Below are 13,836 nucleotides of genomic sequence, written 5' to 3'. Positions count from 1 at the left end.
TCATAATGAAATGAGAAACTGCATATAAAAGTGGTCTGCACCTTCCGAAGAACCGCAGAAAAGTGAAGGATGAGTCTTATTAACACCAGGATGGAGAAAGTGAGAAAATGAGGGTCCCTATTAGGAGTGAGTAATTTGGCTGTGGGTGGCCTAAGGCCAGATATGGAACACAGACACATGTAGATACACTGCCCCCTCCAGCTTTCCAGATTCACTAGATGCATGCAGATGTCAAATGTTCTCTCTCACATCAAATGCACACACTTATGCACATGTGGGTTTACACAAACACCAGAATCCATTTGATACACACACACATATTCATGAACAGATGCACATGCAACAGACATACATCAGCTGCCTAGATTCAAGGACATATGCCACACACGTTTGCACTTCCAATGTGCAGAACACAATCCCCTCAGTCACAGGAACAGACACAGGCACACAGAGGTGTGCAGAGGAGAGTGAGGTTCTGGGGCTACCGCCAACCCTGGGCCACGTGTGTCTTGTGGGATTCCCCCCATAGCAGCCTCTGGACAATAACCCACAGCGTCTTTAGCCTGGGTCATCCGAGGCCTGCAGCACCCTCATCCAGCCTTGCTTCCATCAAAAGGGGCAGTACTGCATCTTCAGTGAGCCTCATGCATGCTGGATTCTATTACAGGAGGATTGCCATCCCCACACAAACATCTCTCAGGTGTCATGCAGCTAAGTGGGGTCTTCATCTTTCTGTTTTAGGGCATTTGACGGTTAAAACCTCTTTTTCCTCCCTGTTTTTCGATCTTAAGGGAAATTGAAAGTGAATTAAAAGCAAGTATCACGCTATCTGGAAACACCACATCACTCAGCCCCAAAGAACATATATCAGAAATAAAGAGGAGATCCCTAAAAGAATGAGGGACAGAGGAGGGGTTGAAGGTTGGAAGAAAGGATGGAGGCCAAGGGAAACAGGAAGGTAGAAAGAAATAAAGAATGTGAGAAGGGGAGAGATAATAGATTTATACTAACTAAATCATTCATTCATTCATTTCTTCAAAACATATCTGTCAAACCCTTTCTTCCTGCCAAGTATAATTCTAGGCATCTGGGATAGTGCGGTGCCTAAAAGAAGCAAAGCCCCTGCCCTCATGAAGCTTCTATTCTAGAGAGAGGTGGGAAACCACAGTAAGAGAAAGAGAGGAACACATACGGCTCAAGACAAAAGATCAACAGGAAGAGGGGCTGGAAGTGCTCAGGGGGAGAGGGTGCTGATATTTTAGATGGGGAGGCCAGAAAGCATCCACCAAGGAGATGGGAGTGGAGAACGGAGGAAGAATGGGCTAAGTCAGCAGGGGGAGGAGGCACTGCCCACCAGCCATGGCTGAACTACAGCGTGGCAGCTGCTGGCCTGGGCCAGGTGAGTGATGTGAGGGGAGGGAGACAGGTCAGGGCCTGGTGAAGGGAATTCAGACCCTGGACAGCCACATGGGCCACTGGGAAGCCCCTGGCTTTTACTCCGCATGAGGTGTGAGCCATGGAAAGGTTTAGAGCTGACGAGTCCAGTTGCAATAAAAAAAATCATAGTCGCTTTGTGGAGAACAGAGTTAAAGGGATAAAAGTAAAGACTTTAGTTGGATTTTCTCCTTCTCCCAGGTCTGTTGTATGATGACAAGCTACATTCATTGTAGCTCAGTGTTCATTGCCCTACAAAGCAAAGCCACTGCCATCATGAAGCTTCTATTCTAGAGAGAAGTGACAGACCCCAGAAAGAGAAAGCCTCTTCATCCATGTTCATTGTCCTACAATGCAAATCTGAGCATTTGATTTGTCAAAAGGCAGAGTTGGAGTCAATTTCTCTGGCTGGAGCCCCTCTCCCCCATGATGTTTTAAAAGCATTATTGAGGTATGATTTATGTACCATGAAATTCACCCATTTTAGATGTGTAACGCAATGATTATTAGAAAATTTACAGAGTTGTGCAATCCTCACCACATCAAATTTTAGAACATCTCCATCACCCTTAAATGAAACCTCATGCCCATTAGCAGTCAGTCCTGCTTTACCCCAGCCACTGGCGACCACAAATCTACTTTCTGTCTGTATATGTTGGCCTTTTCTGGACATTTCGCGAAACAAAACCATGCAATATGTCCCCACAGTGTTTCCATGAACTTCACCCTCTTTCATTCTTAACATGAAGACTGAAACAGAAAGGGATGCAGCACTATCCAGTGACTGGTCAGGGGTGTGTCAAGGTCAGCGCCCCCGCTCCATGGCCTCCAGGTGGGACCATGCTCAGGGGACATCCCAGCCCACATCCCTGCTGCCCTGGAAGGCTGAGGCCTCCATGCATCTGCAGTCAGCAACTCCTCCATCACCCTCCTTCCCTGCCTTATCCTGCTGCCCTTCCTCCTCACCAGGTGTGGTTCCTGAGAACCTCTTCCCAACAGACCTTCTGCATGCTGATCTCCCAGTTGCATGGGTCTGTTCCCTGGGAGCCAAACTCTGACACCTGCCAAGGCAAGGTGCTCAATGTCGAGATGAAATAGGTAAGGTCTCTTAAGAGAGAAGAAGTGTTTACTTTTGTTATTTCTCCCAGACTGGCATTCTACAACTAGGACCACACTCCAAGTTTTGTCTGTCCCTGCCCGTTTCCGTCACATCCAGTCAAGGGCATAAAAGCCCTCCTAACGGCCAATGGGAGGAAGTGGTGAGATTTGACAGGAATGATCCTACTTTCTGCACACCTGAACACAAGGCCAGATGCAGCGTGACCCTTGCCGGTGACCTGTTGGAAGATTTCCTTCATAAGCCGACATTCAAACAGGGAAGAAATGTCCAGAGAATTTGTATGTGTTCATTCTCTCTTTCTGCCCTCCTGACCCTGGCTTAGCATCATATGATAGGGAGAAACAGTAAAAACCTCATAAAGAAACCACAAGCCTCTATCATCTTTGTTCCCTCTCCTACCTTTGTGACTTCTGGGCCAACTCGTTTGCTAGGAGGAGATATTTTAGCAAGGCAAAACATTGCAGAAGCTGGAACACTTCTTCCTGGGAGGCAGGGAGTTAAGGGGGAGCAGTGAAAGGTGAGATTCACACAGACAGCCCAGCCCAATTATGGACAGTCTTGTAAGTCAAGGTAAGAAGACTGGATTTACTTCGAAGGCAATAGGGAGTCTTTGCAGGCTTCATGCAAAGATGTGATGCTTTGGGTTTGAGTTCAGGGACCTGAGGGTTATTCCTTTGGAGAGTTAGAAGCTTATTTCCTAGACTCAAGATGATATAACCCAGTTCCTTCTAACCTTTCTAACCCTAAGATTTGCCTGGCATCCTAGTCCCAGATTCACCAAGTCTGCCATAGAGAATATAGCCATTTACTGAGCATTCACTATGTGCCAGGCACAAGGATAAACATTATATTATTATCTCACGTTAGATATAGTGAACTCCAAGCTTCTCTTCAAAGAATCAGTACGTCATTGTGTTCAGCTCTCTTATTCTTTAGTTTTCCATTTTAAAGTTTAACTTCCTTGTGGTTTCAGTAAACAACCTTTTCCACCAGTTCTAATCAGTAGTTCACATCTGTTCCCCCAGTCCCCTGCTCCATCCTGACTCATCCCAGTCACCTGCTTTGAGCCCTGATCACCTGCTCTGACTTCTCCTGTAACCGTCCTTCCTGGCAAACTACCCACCACATCACTCTAGCTTGTACCTTTGCTCTCTTTAAAATAGCCAGTCAGAATTAGCTTAGACGGTGTGGTCTAACCCTAGCCAACAGGGGAATGACACAGCAGTAGGGGCCACCTCCATCATGAATAAGTACCCCTTCCCCTCCTTGTCCAGGTTTGTACTCACCATTATTCCATCAGTGAGCTGCACGCTTCTATAGAAGTAAATTGCCTTGCTAAAGAAATTTATATTTGAGTGCTACTTCTTTTGTGGCACCAAAAATTTACATGTAATACACCAATCTATTCAACAACTTGCTGGCAGAATCACCATGGCTGTATTCCTGAGGTTGAAAGATGTAAGAGACTCATCCCAAGTCATTCAGCATTTTGGCCTCTCTGACTCCAGAACCACCATCTGCTCTAAAAGCACTTTGCTATAAACCTCCCCAGGGTTGCTGCTAAAGACTACTTTTTCAAGAAGGTCCGTGCTTGGCTGGAGAGGTCTTTTGACCCATTTACTCAAGTATAACTAGATAATCACATCTTTAACATTTTCCCGGAGAGAACACATCTCCAGCCCCTGGCTAAAAGGAGCTACCTGTACTGCAGGGGGACAGCTTAATTGTCTGCAAATTTTTGCAAATGAATGGAACTGCAGAAACCAATCTCCGATTTATTCCATTTTTGCAGCTGATCTCATTGTTCTAGAAAGTCGCTGGGAGGATAGCTCTGTGCTACTCAATTCACATTTTGTATGCAATCGAACACACGGTTCAGCCAGCTTTGCAGTACCTGGGGCGACATTGACAGTTTGCTTCATTGCCTTCTGGGGCTGAAGTTTGCCTGCTTAAGGAAGAAACAGTCCACAAATATCCAACTTTCTGCAGCAAATTTAAAAGGCTGGAGAGGCAAGATATTACTCAATTTCCATCTATCTATTTTCCCAATATTGTAGAGGCCAAATATCAGCAAAGTAAGTCACCCACTGCAGATTTAATGTATAGAATTATGCTAACAATAAAATGTGGGGATACAGAAATTATCCCTTCTTAGTCCTTCATATCATCTCATGGTGGGGGTTGTGCGGGAACTCATTTTAAAGGTGGGGGTCAGAGAAGATGATGGTGGATTCACAGAATGGCATAAAGCCAATCTGCTATTGTAAATTACACCACTCAATGCTTTTCAAGGGCCCCCATACAGCCAGGAGAAATGGGTGCAAGCCATTGTTGCCTTTATGCATGCATACTTTTTAGTAGGGACCACCAGCAATATCAGAACAACATCCCCAGTAATGAAAGTCATACATCAGAGACTTTGGTGATGGCCAATGTTGAACACAGTAAACTCCAACTTTCTCTTCAAAGAATCAGCATGTCAGTATGTTTAGTTCTTTATCCTCCATTTTAAAGTTTAACTTCTTTGTAGCTCCAGTAAACAACCTTTTCCACCAGTCCTGATCCCTGTTCCATCCTGATCTCAGTCATCTGCTCCAGTCACCTGCTTTGACCTAGGTCACCCCTGGCTATCTGCTCTGACCTGTCCCATAACTGTCCTTCCTGGCAAACTGCCCACCCCACCACTCCAGCTTGCACCCAAGCTCTCTAGGGACTTGGATGAATCTGGAAACCATCATTCTCAGCAAACTGACACAAGAACAGAAAGCCAAAGACTGCATGTTCTCACTCACAGGTGGGTGTTGAACAATGAGAACAGGTGGACCCAGGGAGAGGAGCATCAGACACTGGGGACAGTTGGAGTCGGGGGGTAGAGGAAAGATAGCGGTGGGTGGGGAGGGACAACATGGGGAGAAATGCCAGATACAGTATGTACCTAAAGTAAAATAAATAAATAAATAAATAAATAAATAAATAAAGCCAATTTTTCTAAGAATCAAATATTAGCATAAATAGCAATTATAATACGTGATATTATCTTTACTGAAAATAAATGAAGAATGAATTAAAAAAAAAAAACAATAAACCAGCCAGTTGGACTTAGACTAGACTGTGAGGTCTAACCCTAGCCAACAGGCGAACGACACAGAGGCTACCTCCGTCAGGAATAAAAACTCCTTCCCCTCCCTTGTTCAGCTGTGTACTCCCCATTGTTCCATCTGTGAGCCGCACCATTTTATAGAAGTAAATTGCCTTGCTGAGGAAATTTATATTCCAGTACTACTTCTTTTGTGGCACCAAAAATTTATATATAACAGCCAATCTCAAAATTAAAAAAAAAAAAGCATAGAAGGTCAAATAACCAATCATCTGAATCCCCATCTAGGAATCATCACGTTCCATTCCTAATGTAATGAATATTTCAGTCATTTCTGTTGTTACATGTGCTTAAGGTAGAAAAGAAATTGCTTTGACCAAAGAGTGAGTGGAGAAAATAAGTAACAGGTTTCATCAGGGGAGTCTAATTTGAGCGTTAATTCCAGATGTTCTCTCTCCAGCAGCCAGCAAGATCTTTCAAAAACATTCTTCTCTCCCTCATGAAGCCTAAAGGGTATCTCAGTTTCTGCTTGCCAAAGGATGAAGTTTCCAGCTTTGCTAAGGCCAGGCTTGGCTCCTGATGCTGACTGTCACCTCAGGTGCTATCACTGTCCTCCTGGCTTTGCTTCTCAGCTGCACCCACCCCCTTTAGGTCCTGTGAGATATAGTGAACTCCAAGTTTCTCTTCAAAGAATCAGCATGTCAGTATGTTCAGCTCTCTTATTCTTTAATTCTCCATTTTAAAGTTTAACTTCCTTGTAGTTTCAATAAACAACCTTTTCCACCAGTTCTAATCAGTAGCTCACATCTGTTCCCCCAGTGCCCTGCTCCGTCCTGACTGATCCAGTCACCTGCTCTGGTCACCTGCTTTGACCTGTCCCATAACTGTCCTTCCTGCCAAACTGCTCATCCCGCCACTCCAGCTTGTATTCTTGCTCTTTTTAAAACTGTCAGAGTCAGCTTTGACTGTGCAGTCTAACCGTAACCAATAGGCAAATGACACAGCAGTAGGGGCTCACTTCGTCAGGAATAAGAACCCCTTCCCCACCCCTGTCCAAGTGTGCACTCGCAATTGCTCCATCTGTGAGGTGCACCCTTCTATAGAAGCATATAGCCTTGTTGAGAAAATTTACATTTGAGTCCTACTTCCTTTGTGGCACAATAATTTACATATAACAATCCTCCAACTGCAGGTGCTTGTCTGAGTGCTTCTTTCCTATGAGTTGCCTTCTAGTCTCTCCCCTGTTTTGCCTGGTTAACTCCCCACCCATATTTCGACTCTCTGCTCAAGCGCCACTTCTAGGCTTTCTCACTCTCTTTTGCTGTGAGGATTGGCTGCACTTTGCCTTTTTCACCTAGAGCAGTGTCTCAGCTTTTAATTCATTCAGTACTGTTGTTTCATCAGTGTTGGTCTTCCACACAGGCTACCATCTCCATAAGGGCAGACTCAACATCCTCCTGGTCTGCAGCTACGTTCCCTGGTGCCTAGCACAAGACAGGAACAGAGCAGGTATCTAAAAAGCACTTAAAATATTACTAAAGAAAGTATGATACAAATATGGGGTTATTGTAAGAATTTCAGTAATCCAGGTAATGGAGTTAGCACAGTAGCTGTTCCAGAGTATTTGCTCCATGATTGTGTCTAATAAATAAATGAGCAGGATGTCAGTGATTCCACTTTGACTTGGTCATTAATAGAGAAATCTTCTCTCTAACAAGAATAAAACTGCCACTCTCTGTTGGATTCTTCCATCCTGGGGTGCTCAATGCTTTGTGGAGTAACTAAATCTATAGAAAATCTTTAGAAAATTCTTTCTTTTGTTAAACTAAAATCTACCTCAGGGGTCTTGGTTTTGTTTTCTGGAGTTGCATGGAAGTCCCCCCCTTCTTCATAGAATAGTGTCAGCTATCAGAGGTCAGTTTGGTGTTGTCTCATGCTCCCTGCTTTTGTGTTCCTTGTAACTTCTGCCCTCCAAACATCACCAGTTCCCAGAATCATCTTTTATCAGATGTGGGTTCCACATATTTTCCCCCTTTATAAGTGCTGTAATTTATAAGTTGGTCTTAAAGTTCTTCCCCAAATACCCTGAAATTATCCTAATAGCCTAATATGTTGACTATAAAGTTGAGAAATAAATATATGTGCATGTGTGTGTATATATACATATATATATATACACACACACACACATATATACATACACACACACACACACACACACACACACACACACACACATATATATACACACACACACACACATATATATATATATGGAGGTGGTGGGGGAGACTGTCTCTGTTACCAGGCTAAAGTGCAGTGGCATGATCTTGGCTCACTGCAACCTTCGCCTCCCTGGTTCATGTGATTCTCCTGCCTGAGCCTCCCGAGTAGCTGGGACTACAGATGCACACCATTACGCCCAGCTAAATTTTGTATTTTTAGTAGAGATGGGGTTTCACCATGTTGGCCAGGATGGTCTCGATCTCTTGACCTAGTAATCCACCTGCTTGGCCTCCCAAAGTGCTGGGATTAGAGGCATGAGCCACCACGTCCAGCTGAGAAATATTTTTTAAAAATAAAGTACACAGTGGTCATGAAGGTCTGGTAAATAGATATATTGTGCTAAAGATAAAGATACAGGTATTTTACTGAAAAACAATGTAACTACGTTTGGCAGGCTTTAAAGTGTTCATATTTTTTGACTAAGTAATTTAACTTCTAAGAACATAGCGCAGAGAAATAATCAAAATATACACACACAATACACTCAGAAAGGTATTTGGTATATTACGTGGAAAAGAACAAAAAGGAAGCAACCACATTACCCATCAAGAGGAAGAGATAAAGTGTTAATTACACCTCCTTTTTGGCTATTTTTTCTAACTCCTAACCCACAAACCTAAAAACACATTAACTCCTCCAAATAGAAAAATACCACATGTGTATACACATACCACAAAGCAACACAAATTTCTAATCACCAAGAACTCTCTGTCTTTCTGTGTCTCTGTCTCTGTCTCCCTCTCAAATCCTGTTTGCTTGCTGTAGAATGGGTGGAGTCCATAGACAGGTGAAGTCTGAATCTCTGAATGTCTTCACAAAGTGCAGTTCCCTGCCAACAGGATTGGTTGGTTCTTAACTGCTGGTTTGCTAGAGTAATTAGCCTGCCCTAACTGACACATAGACCAAATACACATTGGTTTCATGCATGAATAAATGAAAGAAAAAGTTAATTAACGAAGACACAAAGGTACAGAAATCAAGAAGGAAATTGAGAGATAGATAAAATGAATAAGTAAAGCAAAGCAGAGAGTTCTAAAATTACTGTTTCCAAAAATGGAACAAAGCCCTAAAACTCTGGAAACTTTTTTCTACAAAGTTTTACTAAAATTATGTGTGTATGAGAAAGTTTGTGCACATATTGAATTTTCTCTTTTTTTTTTTTTTTTTTTTTTTTTTGAGACAGAGTTTTGCTCTGTTGCCAGTCTGGAGTGCAGTGGTGCAACCTCGGCTCACTACAGCCTCTACCCCATCGATTCAAGTGATTCTCCTCCCTCAGCCTCCTTAGTAGCTGGGACTACAGGCGTGGGCCACGAAGCCTGGCTAATTTTTATATTTTTAGTAGATACAGGGTTTTACTATGTTGGCCAGGATAGTCTTGATCTCTTGACCCTGTGATCTGCCCTCCCAAAGTGATTTGACCTTCCAAAGTGCTGGGATTACAGGCCTGAGCCACCACTCCTGGCTACACATATTGATATTTAAGGAATAAGAGTTATTCACTTCCTGATATAGTAGCTTAGACCTAAATATGTATTTAACATACATGAGATACAGTAAAACAAGACTGACTGCTTAATCAAGGAGAAGTACATAGCTTATTTTTATTTCTCTTCATTGTAAATGAACTAAGGTTTTTGATATTCCATGAAATTATGAAACTATAAAATAGAGAGAAGGATTGTTTTTATGAATTCTTGTTGAAGTCAAGTTATGATGATCGATTGATATGATCCTAGGTTTTTATGATGGGCTACAGCAAATGCTTCCCTGTGTCCCTCCATTCTCCTGCCTAAGTGCTCTGACCAAACATGTAGGAAATAAAAATAAATAAAAGTTCCTCTTCAAAGCTTTCCTCTTAGTTCATTGTAAATAATAGCTTCTTCAATAGTTAATTTACTCTAGACCCTGTGCTAATACTCCTGAGTAGCTGTTAGTCATAAGAAAGAAATAAATGTATCCACTGTTCTTAGTTCTTACACGTTAACCTAGATATTTGCCCTGACATGCCTGGACAAGTCCAGGCAAGTCTTAGGTCATAGCTTATTCCTTTTCCTTATGTGGAAGTAGTTTTGCCTCTCTAAGCATTCCTCAAGTGACTTCCTTTCTCCTTTCTTCTCCTTTGCCTTTACCTGTTTAGGAAAGTTTTAAGTTATTAGCCAACTGGGTGCAGCCTAGACTGTGAGGTCCAATTCCAGCCAATGGAATCAGGACATAGCAGTAGGGTGGATGTGTTAGATAAAAATGGGCCTGCCTCCTTTTTTGGTGTACTCTCGTGACAAACTGCTGGCGAGTGTACCTTTTCTGCAGAAAGTGAATTTGCCTTGCTGAGAGAAAATTTATATTTGAGTGGTACACTTCTTTTGCAGCACTAAAAATTTACATTAACAAAACATAAATGTCATTATGACACTCCCTTATGTTAAGACATTCACTTGCTGTGCTGGAGACTCCAGTTGTCCTAGTATACCATGATCTGCTTTCCCCAACAGTCAGCAGCTCTCTCCCATGTGATCTACACTGCCATCTCACGATCAATTTGCAAATCCTCAAACATATCATGCCTTCACTCATGGTCCATCTTTGCTTCCTCCACTTGGCTAGCACACCAACATTATTTATGCTTTAGCCTAAATGTGACCTCTCCCAGGAAGTCTTCCTTGAGTCAGCACTTTAAATGCAATCACCTTATTTTCCCTCTAGATTCCCACCGCACACTGGACATGCTTCTATCATGGTACTATCCAGTGACATTGCATCAATAGAAGATGGGGATTTTTTACTCGGTCTCTCCCAAGACTATAAGCACATTGGAGGCAAATTTCGTTCCTTGTCATTTCTATTTTTGCCATTAAAAGTAATGGCAAAGTCCACCATGACTTTTGCACCAACCTAATACATGCATTTAAGCATTACTTTATGCAGCCAACAGATATTTATTGACCACTTTCCATGGAACAGGCATTGTGGTAGTTGCTGAATAACAAAAAAATAGGAAAGGTCCAAGCATGACCCAGGATCCCAGGGTTTTGGGGTAAACACTGTGAAGAAGTAACGGTTGCACCTTCATTTCTGTTGTTTCAAAAAGTTTCAGGAAGAAGCCCAGCCATGGCAAAACCAAAGCCGGTTGGATCCAGAGATGTCTGAGTTGGAGATGAACTCTGGTTATCTCTCCATATTACCAAACTATAAACTATGCCCAGAGAGGAGCTTATTCACCACTGCCTATACATGAATGAGTAATGTATAGTCATTAAGTATGTAGAAGTATGTAGAAGCATGATTGGCGACTGAGTGTGTGCTGCCTTTACTCCATGTGTACATAACAGTGACTCAGCTTGCCTGCCCAGCAAGAGCCCTGTTTTCATCTGTGTTTGGGAGGCACCACTTTGGGGAGTATCCCCAGTGCTTTCCTCATTGCAAGTCATAAAATCCCTTGTAAAATCCTTCTTGGCTGTGGTCACTGGACTGTCACCTGCCAAGTGATCAAAACCAGCTGTTGTGTGGTTAACACAAGTTACCCTGTAGCTTTTCATTTTGAAAGAAAGACAAGCCAATTAAACATCACAAGTGCCCCTTGAGTATTTTAAAGAAGGGACAGTTGATGGAATGATCAGAATGTGAGATCTTCAAATTTCTGTATAGTAGGGACCTACGATAAGCAGTGTGATTGAAAGGGAAGAGTGTTTCAAATGTGTTTACTTGGCATGTTAAAAAATTAAAATAGACAACCTAAGTCACCCCTTGGACCACTCAGCAGGAGGCCATTGCTTTCTGGAAGAAATGACTGGTAAGCTAAGATCGGACAGATATGTAGAATTAATTCAGGTAGAGGCAGTCAGGAAGGGGAGGATGTTACAAGCTTGGGGAATGATATGAGAAAAAGCTTAGAGGCAGAAGACGACTGAAGACCAGAGTTGCTGAAGCTGAGGGTAAGGCTCTAAGAAGCTCTGGAAGAGGATGGCGGGCAGGAGAACCCAGGTCTCAGCCATCTACAAAGGATTATTTGGGGTCCTCAAGACCATAAGAAGCCACTGAATGGTTTTAAGCAAAAGCCTGGGATCTGTCCTTGCCTTTGAGCTGTCCCTGTCAGAACTAAGAGACCATTCTGAAAACACATTTACTTAAACAGGCTTTGTTTTCTGCTACTTATTAGACTTAATCCAGGCCCATATTTGAAAAGTTGAAACTAAAAACGAAACAGCAACAGAAAATAACCCCACAGATTCTACCACTTGCTCTAAAATGTCAACTTCTCCACGTTTGAACGGCTAGCTAAAAAATAAACAAAAACATATGCTCCAGATGAAAATTTGCCAAACCAGACTTCCAAGATGCAATTGCCTCTGAAATATTACATGAATCAGGAGCAATAACAACACAAATCAAGACTTGCTAGTTCCACTGGAGGTGAAAAATGTTTTAAACATGTTTAGATTCTTTAGTCGAAGTCCGTTCAACCACGTGTGACGGCGTTGAGACTATAATGGATAGTTTCCCTCTATCTGCTCTGGAACTGATAAAAGATTCATGTTAAATAGCTACTTGTGACCACCTGGAGGCATCTTGCAGCACTCTGCAGATGGGCTTGCTTTTCTAATACACATATGTACGCCTGCCTCCACAGCTGTGTTAATTTGAGTACGTGCTCTAGATGTGAGGGCACATGATCCAGCTACCATGATTTTCTCACCTGCTTGAGCTCATAAATGTCTGGCTGGCCTTTAAGACAGTCTCTGTTAGAAAACCTGCCCTTGGAAAGAAAAAATTTCTTTTCAATTCAGTAGGTATTTACTGGGTATTTGACTTGCGCCTTCCCCGTGGCACTATCCAATGTAAGTGATACATGACTAACCATAGGCACCTAAAACTCAACATGTTCTAAACATAATTGAAAATCCTGGGCAGGTGTGGTGGCTCATGCCTGTAATCCCAGCACTTTGAGAGGCTGAGGCGGGTGGATCACAAGGTCAGGAATTTGAGACCAGCCTGAGCAACATGGTGAAACCCCGTCTCTACTAAAAGTACAAAAATTAGCTGGGTATGGTCGCGTGCACCTGTAATCCCAGCTACTCAGGAGGCTGAGACAGGAGAATTGCTTGAACCAAGGAGGCAGAGGTTGCAGTGAGCCAAGATCGTGCCACTGCACTCCAGCCTGGGTGACAGAGCGAGACAACTCTCAGTAATAATAATAATGATGATAATAATGAAAATCCTGCCCTTCCCACTTATTCCTTCCAAAGCCATGGGATTTCCCGCCTCCATTTGCTCAGCTGTTGGGGGGTCAGATGTCTGCATCATATGAATGGCGTCTTTGGTTTACACCATTCTGCACCCACAAGAGGTTGCCAAGACCTATAGATTCCAGCTGAGAAAATTTCCCAGGAATCCATCCCTTCCCTCTCTATGACCTCATTCCTTGCTATGATCCTCATCTTTTCCCTGACTTCCTGGAGGCCACCTGAAGGATCTTCGTGACTTCTGGTTTCCTTTTGGTACGTGGGCTCACCGAATAATAGAATTACAACAACCAGGACCTCAGTACTGTTAGTCTGTGCTCTCCAGGAGCAGACCCTGCGATGAGGATTTGACAGCAAGTACTTTATTTGGTGGCTGATTCCAGGAAATTTGGGTAGGAGAATGAAGAAGTGAGGCAGGGAGGGGAAGGCAGCTGATGGGGAAAGCATTTACAAGCATATTACCACTGGAGAATTCCAGGAGGCAGGGCAGAACCTGTGACTCGGAGGCTCAAGGAGCTGGCAGATTTGTATCCCAGTTCCCATCAGTCATTTATTGAGGATGCTCCTAAGGATGGGTATGCATTCGCTGGTCTTATGATAAGGCAAAGAAATGCAGACACTGTCCTGATGTGTTCTAATGGAAAAGCCCAAATGATAGGCAC

The 13,836-nt window shown here is 43.0% G+C and overlaps 1 protein-coding gene and 1 long non-coding RNA gene across 4 annotated transcripts in view; both read right to left on the bottom strand.

The window, feature by feature from the left end:
- The window catches only part of CDH13 (cadherin 13), a 1,241,014-nt gene that overhangs the window by 686,444 nt on the left and 540,734 nt on the right, over positions 1-13,836 (bottom strand). The window lies entirely within an intron of this gene.
- On the bottom strand, positions 2,028-5,100 carry LOC116555366. The gene is made up of 3 exons (XR_004270502.1): positions 5,011-5,100; positions 3,966-3,967; positions 2,028-2,040 (listed from the first exon to the last, which is right to left on the bottom strand). It is a non-coding gene; the product is annotated as an uncharacterized LOC116555366 (long non-coding RNA).

The sequence above is a fragment of the Sapajus apella genome, unplaced genomic scaffold, assembly GCF_009761245.1.
Source record: "Sapajus apella isolate SASKATOON/1434 unplaced genomic scaffold, GSC_monkey_1.0 scaffold15, whole genome shotgun sequence".
In the NCBI taxonomy this organism is placed as follows: domain Eukaryota; kingdom Metazoa; phylum Chordata; class Mammalia; order Primates; family Cebidae; genus Sapajus; species Sapajus apella.
Note: the sequence above shows the minus strand (reverse complement) of the source record. Positions and strands in the feature narration are given on the sequence as shown.